The sequence below is a fragment of the Ursus maritimus genome, unplaced genomic scaffold (genome assembly GCF_017311325.1).
Source record: "Ursus maritimus isolate PB19 unplaced genomic scaffold, ASM1731132v1 scaffold_10, whole genome shotgun sequence".
Lineage (NCBI taxonomy): Eukaryota > Metazoa > Chordata > Mammalia > Carnivora > Ursidae > Ursus > Ursus maritimus.
The window spans coordinates 43,966,104-43,987,940 of NW_024423344.1; the positions used below are offsets into that span (position 1 = coordinate 43,966,104).

General features: G+C 33.5%; 1 protein-coding gene across 2 annotated transcripts in view; it reads right to left on the minus strand.

Moving 5' to 3' along the window:
- KLHL1 (kelch like family member 1) overlaps positions 1 to 21,837 on the minus strand; it is a 340,600-nt gene that overhangs the window by 194,542 nt on the left and 124,221 nt on the right. The gene's annotated exons all lie outside the window — the stretch shown is intronic.

Sequence of the window (21,837 nt, forward strand, 5' to 3'; positions counted from 1 at the left end):
TTTGTTGTGAATTAAGAAAAAAAAATAGAGTAACAAGTAAGTTTCACAAAACATGTCTACAAACTTTGGAGAGCAAAGATTCACGAAATTCCTGACATTGCATTCATGTGTATATTAATACGAAGCACCTATGTGTGGATAATGAATATATGTATATAGATAATTATATATATATATATAATACATGCATATATATATATATAATGCATGCGTTGTAGATTGCTAATATTGTATTTAACTCACTGTACCCATGATTATAATTTTCTATAATTTTTTTTGTCAGTTAACCTAAAAAAATGAGCTCTTTTAGTGCTTCCTCTTAGATTTATCTAACTACTGAAATAATTTATTAATGAATGGGGCTACTTCTGTAATGTTTGTAAAACATTCCTGTGAAGCCTTCCTGGCTTCACTATTTGGGGTTGGCTTTTATTTAGCAAGTCAACACATCTTTACTAGGTTTATTCCCCATTCAGATTTTCTATGTGTCACTCAGTAGTGAGTGAATATTTCTAAGTCATACAAATGGCTTCTTCCATCTTGATTTTTGTGGCACAGACTGCTACTCTTCACTAGAAATAGCTTCACTCATTTTCCAGAGCACAGGGCCAGGCCACATGTTAACATCATGACACATGTCAGTGGACTATGAGTAGAGGGATGTGTGTTACTACCACACCAAGGCATCTATGACATGAGTGTACTTCAACCAAGCTTTCTTTGTCTTCTACCAGCAAGGTAAAGATGACATAAAACCCTGGTGGATGGAGGATGCACCAGGAGTAAGGAGCCTGGGTACCTGCATCTACACCAAGAACTACTGGTTTCAAATAATAATACTCAATATTTAAACTCATAATGCTTAAGTAATAAACTACAGTACTCAAATATATTTTTAGCTTTATTGGTTTATTGGTTCTATTGATTCTTACAGCCCAATCTACTCTAAATTGTACATTTTTTAACTTTATTTTAATTAGTGTGTACCTAAAATTATTGGAAATTTTTCATACCATGGATTGTTTATTTTTGCCTTCTGTCATCCTTATTTTGTTAAATTAACCTATTACTCAGTGGATTGTTTAATCATTTCAGAGAATCAACTCTTTTGGGTCTTATTAATGCATAATATAGAGTAATAATAATGGACGTGAGTTTTTTGAAAATTTATTTTTATTAGCTTTGCTCAGAAATTATTGTCCTTGCTAAATATGAAAATTCTGGAAAAGTATTGACTATTTTTATTGAAATGATTCCCCCTCCTTACCTTTGCTTCTTTAATTTTCTCTTAGAGACTATTATCAAGGGCTATGTATTAGATCAAATCATTCTCTCCTCCATATCTATAATTTCTTTAGTATTCCATTCACTAATTCTCTCTCCAGTATATTTAACATTTTGCTTAAACCTGATATGTTAAACTTTAGAAATATTTTTACTTCTAGAAGTTCTCTCCATGAGAATTATTTATACTAAAATTTGTATTTTCATATCTACCTTTAAATTCATACTTTTTCCCTATATCTTATATACTGTTTAACTCGACTTACTAAAAATTTAAATAACTTTTAATAGGGGAATTATTCATTTCACAGAATTTTTAATTAATTCATAAACATCAATTTTTATTCCTGAGTTTTAATAATGTCATTCTTTTTCTTTGCTCATGGATTCATTTTATTTTACTGTTCTGTCTTTGTATAACTTTACCACATTCAGGATTTTTTAATTTTTTAAAGATTTTCTTTATTTATTTGAGAGAGAGAGAACATGAGCCATGAGTGGGGAGAAGGAGAAACAGGTCCCACTGAGAGGAAGCCTGACCTGGGGCTCAATCCCAGGACCCTGGGATCATGACCTGAGCCCAAGGCAGATGCTTAACTGACTGAGCCACCCAGGTGCCCCCACCACATTCAGTTTTAATTATTATTACCCCAAAATAAGTATCTGTGTTCTCATTTAATAGCGAAATTTTGAGAACTTTAGATATCTTTCTGAGCAAATTATGTTTTATTTTCCTAAACTGCAGCCTCTAATATTCAATGATGGTGATCAGTCCCTATATAAAAGGGATATTTTAATTCATTGGTGTGTTTGGAAGACAGGCTACACAAAATTTGAAACTCAAATGTAAAACTATAAGAAAAAAATAATTGATCAACTTTCATTATTAATATGCTATTATCTAATTGAAATTTAAGAGTGTATCCTTGCTAGTTGGAATATATTTTCTAACTTTATAATGCTACTATAATTTTTTTTCAGATTTTTCTGTTTTTCATCAGTAGTGTTTCTACAGACAACTTAGGAAAGTTGTCTAGTTTCAAAAATTCATCTTTCAAGGACTGAATATTTATTAAGAAAGATCCTTATAAACAGAGTGCCTTTATTTTTTTCTACGCCAAAGTTTCTATTCTGGATTTTTTTAACCTATAGTAATTTGCAGGAATAGCACAATAAACACCCATTTACTCTTTACCTTGCTTCACCAAGTGTTAACATTTTGCCACATTTTTCCACTTGTGTGTGTTTATACTATAGCTGCTGAATTATTGGATTATTCCAACCATTCTATTTCACCCCTAAATACTTTGGCATGTGCCTCTAAGAACAAAGGTGTTCTCCTACATAGCTACAATATAATATTTACACTTATGAAATTGATAAAATAGTATTTGCTATGATGTCAATTTCCCCAGATGTCCAAATAATATGCTTCATAGGTTTTATTTTTAAATTCAGGATCTAATCAAGACTCATATTATATTTACTTGTTATGTCCCTTTTGTCTCCTTTAATTTATAACTGTTTCCCAGCAATTTTGTCATTCATGACATTTATATTAGTGAAGAGTCCAGACTAGTTGTTTTGTAGAATTCCCCAGGTTGGGTTAGTCATATTATGTCCCCATGATTAATTTAGCTGAAAACTTTTTTGGCAGGGACACCATATAGGTGATATGGTACCCTTTTCAGTGCCTCATACAGGGAGTTCATGATGTGAGTATGTCTCATGGTTGATGATGTTAAGTTTGGTACCCTGTTTAAGACAATGTCTACTAGACTTCTTCATTTTAAAGAATTTTTTTCCTTTATAATTAGTAATCTGTTGGGTGAAGGTAACTTTGCTTTCAAGCATGATATTTCACCTACAACTTAACATGTTTAATAGTTAAAGAGTACTGTATTTTATTTATGAGTGTTACTGATAGAATAAGACAGCAAAGGAGGGGAGCCTGGGTGGTGCAGTCCTTAAGCATCTGCCTTTGGCTCAGGGCGTGATCCCAGTGTTCTGGGATCGATCCCCACATCAGGCTTCTCTGCTAGAAGCCTGCTTCTTCCTCTCCCACTCCCCCTGCTTGTGTTCCCTCTCTCGCTGGCTGTCTCCGTCAAATAAATGAATAAATAAAATACAATAAAAAAAAAGAAGAAGAAAGAATAAGACAGCAAAGGAATCTAAAGCATGCTTCCAAGTGTAGCAAGGGATTTAATGAAGAAAAAAGTAGGTAAAGGGGAAACAATAAATTGAAAGGAACAGTGTATGAGAACAAAATTAAAATACTTTTTTATTATGTATTAATTTCAATTAAATTAGCTACCTAAAGTTTAATTTTAATATAAAAGAGGGCATTATCAATAATAAAAATTAAAATAGTTATTTTTATGCTTACAAGATTTTGGTAAATGCACAAGGATCCAATTATTCAGATATTATCAACTAGTAGAACATTGAGTATCTTAGGTCAATTCAGCAGAGGAGACATTTGCCAATACAATTCTTGGAGGTGTTTATATTTCATATTATCATTCAATAATAATGTCAAACAAGATAGTCATCTGAAGTTGAAACATTCACACAAGCTTGAATGATTTTAAGATAAATTATGTCAGTGCAGCTATTGATATATATTTTAATGTTTATGAATATTATAGTAAGCACCAGAATAAAGTATTCTACAGGTTATGTTAACCTATATTTTATAGATTTTAAATGATTTATGAAATGTGTACCTAAACTTAAAAGAATAAAAATATGAAATATAAAGGAGATAACATGAATACATTAAACTCTTTTGTTATTTATAATTGATCATATGCATAACAACTTTCGATAACATTTATATCTTTTAAAATATTGTCATGATTTCAGACCTTCAGAGGAATTTTACCTAAAACTTTCAGTAAGATTGCCAAGAAGATGGCTATATGCTTCCTAGCATGGGTCCTGTGAAAATCAAATAAAAGAGATAAATGTAGCTGGTATGGCTTCCATTTTATTTTATTTTGATTTCAGAACATTGGGAAAATAACTTCCTTTAATTTTAACTAATTGTTTTCTTTTTTAAAAAGATTATTTATTTATTTATTTATTTGAGAGAGAGAGAGCACGAGCAGAGGGGAGGCACAGACGGAGAGGGAGAAGCAGACTCCCTGCAGAGCAGGGAGCCTGATGTGGGACTAGATCCCAGGACCCTGGGATCATGACCTGAGCCTAAGGCAGATGCTTAACCAACTGAGCCGGGTGCCCTGATTAAGTAATTATTTTCAATAGCAATTATGCAGAAAAAAAAAAATCACACAGTAGCCCTGACCTACTATTTTTGAAAAGGCTTGCTTGCAAGATTTGCTCTTGACTGGTGTCTGAAACCTTAGATTTCAAAGGGGTTCCCACCATTAACTAATACAAATGGCTCATTGTACCTAAAGTGTTTGTATAAACAATATGGCTTATGCTGAACACCTCCTTTCCTTCCGGGAGTCTTGAATGTTGGCACATGCTAAGCAGAGGCTGCCTATGTGATCAGACCTCCATAAAAACCCAGGGCACTGAATCTCTAATGAATCTCCTTGGTTGGCAACAATTCACATGCTTTGTCACATCTCACTGAAGAGGGCATGAAGTATGCCCCGTGTGATTCCACTTGGAATGGAGCTTTGGGAAGCTTGTGCCTTGTTTCCTTGGGGCTTCACCCATTTCCCTTCCCTGACTGTGCACTGAATCCTTTTGCCATAACAAATCATAAACATTGGTATGACTATGTGCTGAGTCCTATGAGCCATCCCAGTAGATCACTGAAGCTGGGGGGATAGTCTTGGGATATCCCACCACAGCATTCTAATTAGAATTGCTGGAGTGGTAGGTGAAGTTGAAGATATACCGTGCCTATGGGCTGGAAAATATAACACTGTTAACATTTCAATTCACCCCAAATTAACCTATAGATTTATTATAATCATATTCAAAATCCCTGTAGACTTTTTGTAGAAATTACAGAACTGATTCTAAAATTCACATGCAAATGCAATGGCCTAGAATAACCAAATGATTTTGAAAAAGAACAAAGTAATAATGTTACCAGATTTTAAGACTTACTACAAGGCTACAATAATTAAAACTGATTGGGACTTGTCTAAATATAGACAGATCAATGGAAAAAAAAAAAAAACAGACTCCAGAATTAGAACCACTCATACATAAATAACTAGTTTCTGCAAAGGCAGTAGACAACTTAATTGAGAAAGGATAGTCTTTGAAGAAATGGTGCTGATACAATCAGACACCCATGTGCAAGAACTTGTATCTTAATCCATACCCAACACAATTTATAAAACTTACTCAAAATGGTAATTCAATGAAGAAACTTAACCTCTTTAACTAATGGTAGTGGAACAATGGGCTTTCTGATGGCAAAATGTTTAATTTAGACCCTGCCTCACACCTTTTACAAAAATTAATTCAAAGTGAATCATAAACCTTAATGTAAAATGTAAAACTATAAAATATCTGGAGATAATCTGTGTGACCTTGGGTTTTACAATGACTTTCTAGGTATCTACTCATTATCGTAATCTATGTTTATACAGGAGATTGATTTTATCTGAAAATGTGATGACGAATACATTAATAATAACAGAATATCTAGTTCTAATTAATTCAACAAGTAAAAAACTGCTCGTTTTAAAAATTACAGATATACATTATGTATAATCACACTGCACAACAATTTCCATCAACAGAGCATCCCATGAAGCACAGTATACTCATAAATCAAATAGGCTACAACAGCAACCATCTAGTGCTCAATGCACCGGCTCTACATCATCAACACGGACTAATCCAGCAACAATGAAGTTTAGGGAAAAGAGATGCTTGTACAGATATACATGGAGTAATTTGCAGTTTATATATATATTGACAGAACAATTTTGTGCAGGTGGAAATATAAAGATAGGATATATATGCACTATATAGAGCCATGTGTGGGAATGATTAATCCCAAAATCAGGATAGTGATCATATCTCTTCATAAGGGAGAAATGTGTCCATCACGACAAAGAGTTTTGATTTTATTCATAATATTTTATTCCTTAAGCTAGAAGAAAGAGACACAGCTGCCCATTAAAGCAGTCTCAGTAACTTTTATCAGTTTGAAATGCTGTATAATAAATATGGTAAATCGTATGTCCCTTTGCACTTAACATTACACATGACTACAATTTGGAGAGGTTAAGTATGATGTCAGATTGACATCCTTGTTGGTTAGAACCTGAGTCAAGTTTTGGAAAGCAGACTTAGATGCCCTTCTAGAGGAACATATTTGTGTCCAAATTGAGGGCAGTGGGTACAAAAGAGGACTTTCAGCTAAGATAGAGCAGGTCTGGTAAAATGCAAATATGGCCATAAGTCATTCCTTTCTTTATATCTTTGCCCTTTGGTAATACTCTTATACCATGGGAAATACCATGGACAAAGGAAAAATTAGAAAGCATAAGGCAAGCAGAGCTACGAGAAGCATTTCCCTTGTTGTGTTTGAGACCTTTCTACCACCATGTCATTCAGCCTGGGCAAGCCTGTTTCGTCAGTCTGATGCCCTGTTGGTAGATGGTTATATTGCTGATGGACAACTGAGCACCAATACATGATTGAGCTTTGTTCCAAAACACCAGAAAAAATTCTCAGCCAAGTCCAGCTAATTGGTAAGCCACAAACTTATAAACTAAATAAACGGTGGTTGTTTTAAGACATTAGATTTGGGAGCAAAAAGGTTGGGCTCAAGTGACTGTTATGCATCTAACTTCTAGAACACAAAATAATAAATGTGATGGGCTAATGAAAGAAAGATTACTCAAAATGGATCATAGTCCTAAATGTAAAAACTAAAACTATAAATCTTCTATAAGAAAACAGAACATTTTTGTGACATTAAGTTAAAGATTTCCTAGATAAAACATCAAAAACATAATCCACAAGAAGAAAATTGCTAAATTGGACTTTATAAAAATGACTGCAAGGGATAATATTAAAGGAAGAAAAAGATGAACCAGACTGGGGGAAAAAGTTTGCAAAATCATAAGTCTGATAAAGTACTTGCGTCCAGAATACATAAAGAACTCTCACACTCAATAACAAGAAAAACAAATTTAATGGGCAAATGATCTAAACAGATGTTCCATAAAAGAAGATACATGGATGAAAAATGGTCAACATTATTAACGTTTAGGAGAATGGAAGCTAAAAGCACGATGAAATACCACTACACGTGCCTTAGCACTCCTGGTGGAAATGTGAAATGGTATATCCATTTTGGAAAACGGTTTTACAATTTCACCTCTCAAATGACTCAGCCATTTCACTCTAAGTATTAACCCAAGAAAAATAAAACAATATGTTGATATAAAGCCTAGTATATGAATGTTTATAGTAGATTTATTTTGTAATAGCCAAACACTGGAAACAACCCAAATGTTCATTAACAAGTGAGTGGATGAACAAATTGTAGTACAGTGGTTCCCTTCATCTGTAGGAGATATGTTCCAAGATCTCCAGGGGATGCCTGAAAGCATGGATAGTACTTAACCCTATATATACTGTTTTTTCCTATACATACATACCTATGATAAGTTTAATGTATAAACAAGGCACAGTAAGAGATTAACAAAATAATCAATAATAAATAGAACAGTTATAATCATATACTGTAATAAAGGTTGTGTGAATGTGGTCTCTCTCTTAAAATAATTTATTGTACTGTATTCCCCTTTCTTTATATGATGATGTAAGATGATAAAATGCCTATGTGATGAGATGAAGTGAGGTGAATGAGGTAGGCATTGTGACCTAACATGACCTTACTGCTGATCTTCTGACAATATGTCAGGAGGATCGTCTGCTTGGATAGCTGAAACTGTTGAAAATAGAACTGCAAATAAGGGGGGCTAAAATGAAATACTACTCGTAAAAAGGAAAGAACTATTGATATATGCAATATCATGGTTAAGTATGCTGAGTGCAAAATAATTATGCTGAGCAAAATAAACCAGACAAAAAATAAATAAATAAACCTTATGACCCAACTTAATTAAAATTCTTAAACATTTAGACAATTACGACATAAATCAGATCATCAGTACCTGAGTATCGAGTAGGGGCAAGAAGGGGCAACAAGATGGATAAGAAAAGTAGGAGATGAATATATTCATTACTCTGATTCTGGTAAGGGTTTTATGGGGGTATACATATGTCAAAAATTCAAATTGTACACCATATATATATATATATATGCAATTTATTGTATATCAATTATTCATCAATAAAGCTTTTAAGAAGAATACTTAAATGTCAGCAAAGATGAGTTGGGCAGACTAGCACCTATATTTTCTGAGGGCTTTAATTCAAACTTCACTAAAAAAGCACAATGATAGTATATTATAATTTAGAGAAATTGTGTGTTATGTGTTTTTCTTAGAGTTTACAATATATAGAACATATTATAGTTATGGCAATTTCATACATGCTATTACCACTGTACTTGATCAACATATTGTTAAAATAATCTTATAAATGTAAACCTAACACGTAAAATGGTGTGTGGGTGTGTGCGTATGTCAGTATCTTTACCTTCCCAGATCCACATTTGCAAAGTGATTCAGACATGTTAAGTCAGTGTAATAAGCCAGAGAATATGTAAGTTATTTGTTTGTAAAAACACATAGTCCAAATTCAAGTACTGGATCTAGCATTATATTTCATAATTTAGATCATAATTTATCAGGCACTTCTCCTTCCTTTTCTGTAAAAAAAAGGGAAAAGGAGAAAAAGTTTTGAATTTTCACTGGTTATCTATAGACTAAATTTTTCAAGTTACTTATGGCAACTCTGGAGGCAAATTTGGAAGATATAATAAACATTGTTTGTTTCAAAGAGTTAAAATATTCTATTTTGTTCAACTTGAAATATATCCAATGAAAAGACCACTTGTAAAAGTCAGAAGGCATGAATGGAATATTAGTGAGTGTTGAGCTTGAGTGCACACAAATTGAGCCACCTCATGCATGATATTTTTCTTTATATATATATAAACCTAGCGCACGCTCTCTCTCTCTCTCTCTCTCTCTCTATGTATATATATACCTAGCTATTTCTGTGACAGTCTTATATGGTAAAAAGGCAAAAATCTGCCAAATATTTGACTGAAAATTGAACCTAAAAAGAAGACATGAATACTGTTAATGAAAAAATAATAATTCTACACATTCACTCAAAGTTAATTTTTAAGGCATAATGTTCACAAACGGCTTTAGATATATGAACAAGGGAAGTCCACACATTTTCACTTTGGGTGCCATAGAAAGTTAGCTTGAAAATATCTGATACCTACATGAAACTTTGGATACCTAAGGAGCCTGTGACTATAGTAACAGAAAGCCCTGAGAAAATTTTCTTAAATAATAAGGAAATAGTTATAATCTCTTTTGACAAGTGCAGAGTAAGGTCGTCTCCAGAAAAAATTAATTGAAAGGCTCAACACATCATCAGAAAGCAACCATTTTCTCAAGTGCCTTGTTGTCTCCCTCACAGTTGCCATAGTTTCAAGCTTTGGATTTGGACAGGAAAACACCACTGAAAGGGAAAGTATTCCTTTCTGCATGTCTCTCTTGAACCAGTGCAGAAATCTTTACTAAAAGTTTCCCAGAAATCTTTCTTCCATGTTGCCTTGACAAAAATTGTATCACACGACCATGCTTACCTCAATCATTATCAATAGGCTAAAACCCTAATATTTGACTTTGACCCTATATGAATTAGATTGATAGAATTAGAGTCAACTTTGGGAATAGGAAGGGAATGCTTTTTGAACAGAGTACCTCCGAATGCGTGTTATGCATATGTATAGTCTCACTGTAAGTAAATGGTAAAGCTACTGAGTACTCCCAAGATGTATCAGTAGATTTAAAGTGATTTTCCAGAAAAGAATAAACTTAAATTTATACCGTATTGGAATGAAAATATGCAAAAGAGAATGGGGAGGAAAAAGTGAAGATTATAGAAGAATGTGAATTTATGCTATTGTATTTTTAATGGAAAAGTGGGTTACCAACTGGGCTGTATAACCATATTTTATCTATAAAATCAGTTACATTAAAAAAAGAATGCATTTTAGTAGATAGGTACAAAAATTGCCTATAAAATCCATAGTGTAAATTAAATTATCTATCTATCCATCGATCCATCATCTATTTATCTCTATCATCAATGGAAAGAAAGACATAATATCATTACCCCACTAGAATTGAAACAAAATTAAAAATTAATATGTAAGTACATAGAAATTTTTTAAAAATAAACTTTTTTTCTTAAAATACTTTAAATTTACAGAAAACTTGTAGAGATAGTACTGAGGCTTCTCATATAATATATACCCATTTCCCTAGTTATAAGCATTTTACATTAGTATGATACATATGTTTAATTAATGAATTAATTAATTATTTAATTAATAAATAATTAAATAATTAAAATTTAATTATATTTAACAGTATTTAATTGATAAATACTGTTCTATAATTATTAATTAAATCCATACTTTACTCTCATTTACTTAGAGTTTTTATCTATTGCCCTTTTCCTGTTTCAGGATCCCCTGCAGGATACCATAGTTCATTTAGTCATTTTGTCTCCTTAGGATCCTCTGGTTGTGACAATTTCTCAGACTTTCCTTGCTTTTGATGACTGACAATTTTGAGGAGTTCTGGTTAAGTATTTTGTAGGATGTCCCTCAATTGGGATTCCTCTAATAATGATTACACTGGGATATGGGTTTTGGTCTCAGCACATCATATCAAGAGTACATACTGATGTGGAAAACAAAGGCAAAAGAAAAATTTTTAGATTTCCTTACTACCTATAGCCCATTGACAAGTCCTTGAAACAGGCAGAGTGACCTTCCTCTAGGAACTCAACTGCCTTGATGTTGACACATTGCTAAGGGCAAAAGGCAATCCTAGCCTCACCTTCCCACCTGCAAGATTCTGTAAGCCCACTTTAACATATAAAAATTCTTTTGGAAACTTCCTTTATCTCCACCCCCCCCCCCAAGATACTCTTGGCAATCATCCCCCAAGCATATGGCCCACTGATATACATCTGAAGGGTCTCATGACTAAGGTTTTATTATATGGTACTAAATGACCCTTTCCCAACAACAGCTAGCCCCCTCAAGGTCCTGAAAACTTTGCTTCCAGAATTCCTTAGAGACTTAAGCTATTCCTAACCCCCTCCCAACTTGAAAGTATATAATGGGCCACTCTTCATGACCCCAGTACTGCTCTTTCTGCCCACGGGTCCTGTCCCCGTGCTTTAATAAAATCACCTTTTTGCACCAAAGAAGTCTCAAGAATTCTTTCTGGCCATTAGCTCCGAACCCTAAGGTCTTTCCTACATCCCACACTCTCAACATGATTTATCAATGTTGATGTTAACTTTGATCACTAGAGGCCGCTTTTAGGCAACCAACTTGAACAATGGAAACTGAGTTACAGGGTCCACTGTGACCTCAGGGCTGAATACAAATAGGCCCATTAGGTGACCCCCCTCAAAATATCCATAAACCCTAGGTAAACAATAAGTTACTTATACCCAGACACGTACCAAAAAGAAAATTTCCATATGTTCCCATACCTCCTCACCTTTCCTTTCTTAACTTAAAATCCCCCACCACTGCCTCCAGGCAGTCTCACTTGCAGTCCTGCCCTCTGCTCCCTTAAAGTGTATTCAGTTAACTTTTTCTTTTTTTTAAATTCTTCTTATTATTATTCAATAAACTTCTATCTCCTTTGTTCTGTGTTGGGTGAATTCTTTCACCACCTGTGCCTCTGGCCTCCACACAATCAGGTTTCCCCACAGTAGAGGTAGTGTTTGTCAGGTTTCTCCACTGTAAAATTACCCTTTTATCTCCTTTTCCATACTGTGCTTTCTGGAAGGAGGTCCCTATGCACAGCCACACTTAAGGAATGGGGCGTTATGCTCTATTTCCTTGAGTGCAGATTAATTACATAAATGATGTGGAATTCTGCATGAGAGATTTGTATATTATTGGTTATTTATTTACTTAAAATTTATTTATATCAACTAATTCCTACATTTTTTTGAGTGTTTCAAAAAAAGGCAGGAGAGTTAAGAAAATTTTGGTTTACATCATTTTATTATTTTTAGTAGGCTTACAAGTTTTCTTAACAGTTACCAAAAGAAAGTGATTTTTACTGCACTTGGGACTTTTGCTATCATCGAATTATTCCTTATTCTAATATTACCACGAGGCTCCCTGGTCCCTCTTTCGACCTCTCATTGGGAAGAAAATCCTCATTGCAAATCAGTTTTAGAAAACAGAATGACAAGCTATGCCTGGAAAATTCTATCACCTTAGAGTTTATTAATAAACAATGTCTTACATGGATTCCAGCCATAAGAAAAGCATGGTTTATGTTTTTTGAGCACTACATATATCTCAGAGTTAAAGGGCTCGCTGTTAGAAAAGTCAGGGAAATATCTATGCAAGGACCAGTGAAAAGGTAGTTGTAATAATAAAGGCCATCATTTTTGTAATTCTACCTGCACACCTTTTTCTTCAAAAAGTCCAATGGGTATCAGGTCAGTACTAAAAATTTCAGTAGTTCTCATTTACCTAAATTGTTTTAAATCTAGTTTTCTCACATATCTATCATTTGGAAAGAAAAGAAATTGTTTGCTGAGAATAATCTTGACTTTTTCTGAACATTCCTTGACCCACATTCATACAAGGTGTTTAACCAACTTGACTTTAACCATAGAGTAGACCCCTTATTTTCAGTATATCATAGCTTATAACTCTGTCCTTAATAAAGCACATAGATTTTTTTTTTTTTTACTCCCAGTACTTGCTATAGTGTTTAGTGTAACACAGGCTGTCACTCAATACTCAAGGAAATTTTGGTTGTGAGAAAAATAAAAAATAAAAAGGATCAACTCATGGTTATACAAGTTATCCAAACTTCTACTGTAAGTAACATAATTTGTCAACTCGTAGATCAAACATACCACAAATATGCTCATTTGGCCATTTCAGAATTTGATATTTTAGGAACATGTTCTTTGGAGTTCAGTAACACCAATCTCTCTCTAGAGAGAGAGAGAGCAGAGGGGGAGGGTGGGCAGAGGGGCAGAGGCAGAGGGAGACAGAGAATCTTAAGGAGGCTCCACAGGTGGCACGGAGCCCAACCTCATGACCCTGAGACCATGACCTGAGCAGAAATCAAGAGTCCGGAGCTGAACAGACTAAACCACCCAGGCATCCCAATACCAATCTCTTTAAATTAAAGGTACTTTCAACCCAACTGAGTTTTATCCCTGGATTTTAATATTTTATTGTTTGATGCATGAAATTATTAGTAATCTGTGTGTCCGGGCAATATCATTTGAATTTGAATTAGCCAACAGAAGAAATAGATCTATAATTCATTATTATATCCACTTTTGGCATATTAGTGAGGATATCTGAAGTACATCATACAGTGTTTTACAAGTACTCAAGTATTCAAAAATATTCTCAGATTTCAATATTAGAAATCTGTTTATATTGAGCAAAATCCTTGCTTTTATTTTATAACTGATTATGCTTCTTTCTTTACCTTGATGCCTGAGAAACTAAAACAAATTGGTGTGTAATTTCTATGAATACAAAGAGAATCTTAAGACTCTTATAGTGTAAATCATACCAGGGGTGTTGTGGATTTGAATGTGAACGCCTCTTTCAGGTCTTTTTTACTTGAATTTCAAAGCCTTATACATCATAGATACTTTGGCACAAAATTAAGACCAAAGCAGTCTTGTGGCTTCTGTAAATGACTTTTTATATTTGTTCTTCCTTTATTGTTCTACTTCAGTCAGTAAAACAGAGGAGAGATTGAAAGGGGTAAGTAAAAGAAAATACACCTTCTCACTGGACAGATTTTACAGTAACATTGTGGAGAAGTATGTTCTTATAGAACTAGGTTGAATTGAAGTTATCTACAAAGTTGCTCCATCTTGGGATGCTTAAAATTTTTATGCACTAACTTGGGATGGCTGTGACATGGAAATAAAAAAGGCTACAGTTTTGATATGTTATCATCTGGCAATCTGCCCAGGTTGAGAGTTCTACCATCCCACCTGTGCAGGACGCCGTAGTACCCACTTCCTCTGTACTCCCAGGCTTCTGAGTCGCCAGATGTTTTTACATTTGTTTGCTTAACAGATAATTTTCTTTGGAGCACTATCTTGGCTCTCAAAATATGCTTAATATATTATCTTACTCCCTTTCTGCCAACATTTAGATCATTTTCAGAGATTTACCACTTTCATTTTCTGACTATAAGCATTATATTTTTCTTGAAATCTTCACATCTAACAGCCCATAATCATAATCAATATTTCTTAGCCTCAAAATAGTTACAAAGTGTTATTGGAGGAATATACAGTTAACTCTCTAATACACGTCAAAACAGTACCCTATACATTATTGATACCTTATTTCCCTCTCTTAATGTATTTTACTTTGATGCCATTTTGAACGTGGGACCCATTTTGTGACATGGCAAATTTAAATTAAATACATAAAAAATGAGGTTAGTGCTTCAGGTCCTAAATATATTTTCTTTCACTTAACTTGATAAGTAAAATAATAATTTGTCAAAAATTTTAAAATGTCCTATTAAAATGCCCATTTATCAGAAAGTAGACTATATAGTCCAGGAAAACACATCAAAATAATTAATGACAGGGGTGTCTGGGTGGCTCAGTCATTAAGCGTCTGCCTTCGGCCCAGGGCCTGATCCCACGTTCTGGGATCGAGCCCCACGCCGGTCTCCCTGCTCCCGTGGAAGCCAGCTTCTTCCTCTCCCACTCCCCCTGCTTGTGTTCCCTCTCTCACTGGCTGTCTCTCTCTCTGTGTCAAATAAATAAATAAAATATTAAAAAAAATTAATGACATATAATGCAAAGTATTATTTACAATTTGCAGACATGAGTGAATCAGAAATGAAAATGTTATATGTTAAAGTGATTTTTACAATTCTTCTCACAAGACTGAACTTCCATTACTCGTCTAGATTTTCTTTATTAATATTTTATTCTGCAGTACCCCTCTAATCCCCCCCCCCACTCCCCACCACACACACACATCCAAACATTTCTCCAGAGAAGAAGAAAAGACTGGACGAGCCTATCAGACTCTCACGAATGTCATTTAGTGGAGTATTTTCTGTGGCAGAGGAGTACGAGAGTACTACAATACGGATATAATGTGTCTAAGAAAGCTTAAGCACACAGTCTAAAGGAGTCTGAGATCAAGGTATTCCTTTAGGATGTCTTGAGCATACCATAACTTCTGGTTAAAATGTCTTCCCTGTTGGGTAGCCCTTACCATCCTTTATCTGAGGTAGACAAAACATTTAAAATCAAAGTTCTTAGAGTTCTCTTTATGAATTTCCTGTTTCCAACATGAAGGGGAAGTCTCTCCTGAATGAAGGTGGCAAACCAGGCAAAATGGTGATTTCTGGAAGTCTTCAGAAGGGGGCAGTGACTGGATTGTTTTATTTGCTTGTTTTTGCTTGTTTATTGTTTTAGTTGTTTTTTCCACCACATACTATCTGCAGAAAGAATCACCTCTATCAAATTTTAAATGCAAAGTATTGAGAAATAGTCAAAACACAACTAAGGTAGTATTTTTAAAGATATGTATTGTTCAAAAATACAGCTGGTGCTTCAGAAACAAGTTGGTGCTACATTTTTCCCAACTGCACGATAAAGCTGAATGTTATGAGAAGTAACACGGATGTGTGTAAAACATCCAGAAAATGTTAAATGTTAAACATGTAGTGTTTCTTATAATTCTTCTTATTTACATAAAAATAACAAAATAAAATTAGACTTAAATTTGCAAGGTTATGAAATTGTCAATGTCCAAGCCTGAGGACGATCAGTGCTATAGTGCTATGATCGATCTCAAACAACTCTCCATTTGTAGCATCTACATACTTTCCTCAGGTTATTCATGATTTTGTGGAAAAGGAAGTTAATTGTAAGAAAAAAATATATTTGATGGCAGTTGGTACCAGGAAAATGGAAGGTGGTAATAACATAAGTACACATAAGCAGCATTCCCTCTCATATTAATTGGACGGAAGGTTGAATAACTTCAGATCTAGCAGAAAGGACATTGAAATGCCATTGGGAAAACTGGTCATGCTTTCCCATCCATGGAATTTTCTTGCCCTCTATATCAAAGTATTTTCATTTTTGTAACTGATAATAAGATTTGACTAGTTGCCCATCTCAGAATATTACTGTGTGGAATGAGATAAGATATGTTAAAATAATGAATGTAATACATGATAAAACATAATTAAAATACATAAGGCAAAAATCACAAATAGGCGGTTTAAAAAATGTATCACTAAAAACGTATACCAAATTATACATACAAATTAGCATTCATACTATAATACTAACACATATAATAAATCAGATTCAAAATTAATAAATGTTGACAAAGTGATGATTCCCTCCCCAGTTTTGTCTCTAGTTTCATTTTTTATAATGGATTGTGAAAAGGATTTGATGGAACTTATAAAAACATCCATTACAAATAATCATCATAATTGAGTGCTTACAACATGCTAAGCATTATGCTAAACCCACATAATTTCATTAGTTCGTTTACTCAGGCATTATTATTTTCCTTTCTTAGAGATGAGTAATATTAAGACTCTATAAAGCTAAGTAAGTTGACCAAGATCTCTAAGTGTAAAATGGGGGAGAACAAGGTATATAATCAAAATACTTGAGAAGTAAGAAATAAGTACATGCCAATTAGAATAAATGCCCAACAATCTGAATGAATACCGGGCTGACACATCTCAGTGAGTTTTGGTTGAATATTAGTCCTGGTGAAGGCCAAAGAAAACCCCACATGTTTCTGATGTGAAATTCTACATACTACCCAGCAAGTACAACAAAATCAAGTGTGCAGATATTTTGGGATTAAAGTGAAGATAAAGTACGCTGAGAAAATAGTCAAATATAAGATTCATGCACAAAAATACACACATCCCATAGAGCCACAGGATTCAGCACCGGCCTTCCTAGGATCCGAAGCAAAACGTGGGACTCAAAGGACATGTAAACAGGTTCCCTATCCAATTCCTCATACCCAAAGGAAAATGTAAACAATTAAAAGATTTTGAGTAACAATAAAATAAAATCCAAGCAGATTTTTTAAGAAAACAAAGTTTATTATAAGATGAGAACTGGGAGATTTTCCTTACTTGGGCACCCAGAAAGTAAATATGAATTACAGGGCAGAGGAGATATAACCTTTCCTCTACCACTAGTAAATATTAAGTTTCACATATCAATTTCTTTTTCAATTTGTCTATGAAATCCCATAGCATGAAGCCAAGATGCAGTTCAGTAACAATAACAAAATGTTATAAAATATTCAGAAAATATACATAATTTTTATTATCTATTTTGATACAATAATTTCCCCCAAATTAGTTTATATTATTCATTGTTATACACACACACACGCAAATAAAGGTTCTTGGGATAATGGAAAGGTAGAAGTAGGCTGGCAATACATAGTTGATTTATTTTTATTTTTATTATTTTTACTTTTTTTTTTTTTACTGAATATATAGATTATTTCAGCATCCTATGGAAATTACTAAATCAACATATTTAATTAATGGGTAATAATAATAGATAAAGCCAGTCTTTAAAGACTCAATTTCTTAAGTTGAGAACAGAGATTTTCCATCTAGTAAAAGTTCTAACTTTAAAACTAATATTCTGCTAATGTGCTTGCATAATTCATACCACTTGAATTAAACCAGTAATAAAAATGAAACAATAATTTACTTTTAATTACAATAAAAAATTCTGAGGGGAGTTTAGAATATTCACTCCAGACTGACTATATTGATGTATACTTTTTTAATATTAAAGCAGAACATTAAACATCTCGGCTCCTGTGTGTGTGTATTTATTTCGTTCAAATGTTTGGCAGTAAGCAGAAGCTATCTTAACTTTTGTTAGCATGTACCAAGACTTTAATTAACTTCAGTGGCACACAAACCTTTTTTTTTTTTTTTTTAATAAGGAAGTTAACTCTTCAGTATGATTAAAGGTTTGCCATTTGGCAGTTTAATTTCCTACCTCTCTTCTTAATACCACTGCTAGATGGACAGCTTCTTTTATTTAAAGCGTGTCCTTATCAGTTCTCTACAGGACCTGACACTTTGCTAGTAACCCTGAAATCCCATCTCCCACATTTGTTAGAACTCTATTTCCTTATGCATCAATGAACACAGTATATTTTCAAGTATGCCCGGATAGGAGGGACTATGTAAAAGATAAACCAGAAGGAAATTTCTATCAACCTGAAAGCAACATTAAAATATAGTGAGCTCCAGATAATCCTTTTCAAATATATTGCATTTCCTCTTTTATTTTCACAATGTGATCATCAATTTTTGTCCAGAACTGAAATAGTGAAATATATATATATATATATATATATATATATGATGCTAAATCTAAATTTTTCAACTTTGAACAAATTCCTTAGTGTGTCTTCTTAAAATGGTGAAATTTGACTGTTGAGTAGTATATATATATATATGTATATATATATGAATACAAATAAATATATATATGTGCATGTGTGTGTGGTGTGTGTATGTATATCTTCATATATTTATTTACATACACACACAACCAATGTAATAGCCTTCAAAATTTGCTTTATACCATTCTCTAACGAAGAAATATTAGACTGCATCTATCAAATGTATGTTCATACCAAAAGAAGTCAACAAAAGTTAGTTATTTTATACCCTAAACTCTGAAGTCCCTTAAAGGCAGAAGATGTGTGTAATGAAGTATATTGTCTGCCAGAGCCCATCACTGGGCATAGCACATAGTAGGCATCTAGTAAAACTGGAAAGGCATTCAGTGCATTTACAGGACAAGGACTATTAGATATTAATGTGCTGAGATTGTTAGGCACCATTGCCTTGTGCGGGGAACTGGCAGTAAGACTGGGAGAAGTGTGACCCAAACCTACAGTAAGGCACTATATAGCAATATGGTTGTCCATATAAGCTACCCAAACTACTCTGAGGGCAAAATAGTCACAAGCCACTCCACGGAACTCCACCATAACTGGTAACTTTACAAAAGGACATTGATTCGGTAGAGAAAATGCCATTAAATGTGTGTTCTGATGTTTCATTCTCGTAACAGATTCCGTGTCTTACTATTGATCTTTGTCAGGTTACCTTATTTCTTTGATGGGCTGCCTGAAGAACTTCAGAGGTTGTTAAATGATGGGGGAAAAAAAAACCTGTCCCCTCATATTAATTCAAAAGAGACCAACAAAGTTCTGATTTGTCTTGGATGATTTTGTCAGTGCTTATTTGAAATATCAAATATGTAATTCTTAAAAAAAATAGTTTTGGTGCCTCTGGTTTGCACCACATACTTAGCCATAAGAAAAATGTTCGTCTATAAAATTTATAACATAAGGGATGGAATTTCTATAGTTCTATGCTTGACTTCATGATTCAAATCGCAGGCTTTACTACAGATTCAACCAATACTATCTCAGGTCTCTTTTCTAGATGAGTAAAATTACAGAACAGAGGCTCCATTATATGTAGGAAAATATTCAAAAAGCTGTTTTTAAGTATTTGACACTATACAACTGAGAATGTCATAAAGCGGAGAGTGGTACATAGATCTTACTGCTTTTGAAAACAAAAGTAAAGAGCTTTTTCACTATGCCCTGTTCTAATAATTTTATTCATTACCTAATTTGTTTAAAGGTTTATGTTATATTAACCTGTATGCATCCAGTCTTAATTTGTATTTTATCCTCTAGTTCCTAGTGTGACTCTCTTCATGCAATGTGTTTAAATATTGTTAGTTGAATTATGGTTTGATTTTTGAAAAACTAATACACGTCTTATAATTATGTATCCTTTGGATTATAACTAAGAATTCAGACTTTAAATGTAAAGCACCAATTATAAAAGGGTACCATTTTATAACATGCACTACTGATTCTGCACCTTTTGCTGTCTATGAATAGCTAAGATCATACTCAGATTTCTTGGTTAAAAACCATAAAGAAAATCCAATGAAAAGTTTTAAAAAGAAATTTTGAACTACTTAAACAGCTAATTAAGAATTTAGAAAATTGATAAGAACCTCATATTAGATATACAATTATTTCTAACATCAGTGTAAACTTTCATTTCCTTTCCACTCCTGAGCTATGACAATGTGTGAAAAAAAAAATTGACCTAATGGTGCCTTTTAAGTAAAGAAGCTAATTTTGATACTGTAATAATTAGACATCATTTTTATTGCTGTATCTTAATCCTTTATGCTTGTAAAACCATTTCATTTTGTTAAAGCAAAGACTTTACTGCTTTTCTAAAGAAAACCATCTTACATATTGCTAGTATTAACCTCTTTATTATTATGTTTTTCCTTTAAAAATATTCATATTCCCTTTGAGCTGTTACCACCACTGCAGCCACCTCCTGGGTCCCCAGATCACTCTTCCTAATCTATAAATACTTGCCTTCATTCTTACTGAAGTTCTACCAGGCCCCTGGTCCCACTTTTTCTTACTCTAATTTGCTACAGTAGGAGAAAAGAGAGGTAGACAGGGAGGATGTCACCCATGACTTACCATGTGCAAATTTTACTACCTGAAATTCTTTAAGGGATAATTCCTTGTTCTTCAAATCAAAGATTATTAAACCCTATAATCACTGAAGCTTATCTTAGTCAAAAATTTATTGCAAGCTACTTCACCCTTTCATTCTTCTCCTTAATTTCTACATTAATGACATAAATTAGCTACATATGGTTCTTTCAAACCTTACAGACTTTCCAGATCTCATGGAAATTTTTATCTTTAAATCATTTTAAATCGATCTTATGTATCTCTACTGAACACTTTACTTCTACAGCTAATAGTTAACTATCAATTCTTTATAGAGTGGATCCTCCTTAATTTCTCCAAAGCCACTCAAACCTCAAAATTTAGGGAAATATTACCAAATAGCTGACCCTTTATGTGTCTTTACTGCTCATTCATTTTTTCTCTCTTCTGTTATGAATTTTTTTAGCCTACTAACAAGAAAAGTCTCAGAGTACCTACATGGACACATATGCAGATAAGTCCTATTATTCCCTTTCTGTCATTGATCATAACTTATCTCTTCTATCGTTATATTTTGTTATATCAAAAGACAAGGTATTTTATCTTATGCCCCCAATTCTCCCAATATTAGCTTGTAAATTATTTGCTCATCTAATATTTCTATAAACTAACAATGAGAAATTTATCAACCACCAGGGAGCTATGGTTGTTGTACCAAAGGCCAAAGTAGCAGTGGCAATTGAAAGGCAACTTTGTATCCTGTCTGCCCTCCCTAAAGCTGAGCAAATCTGGGTCATTACGTTCAG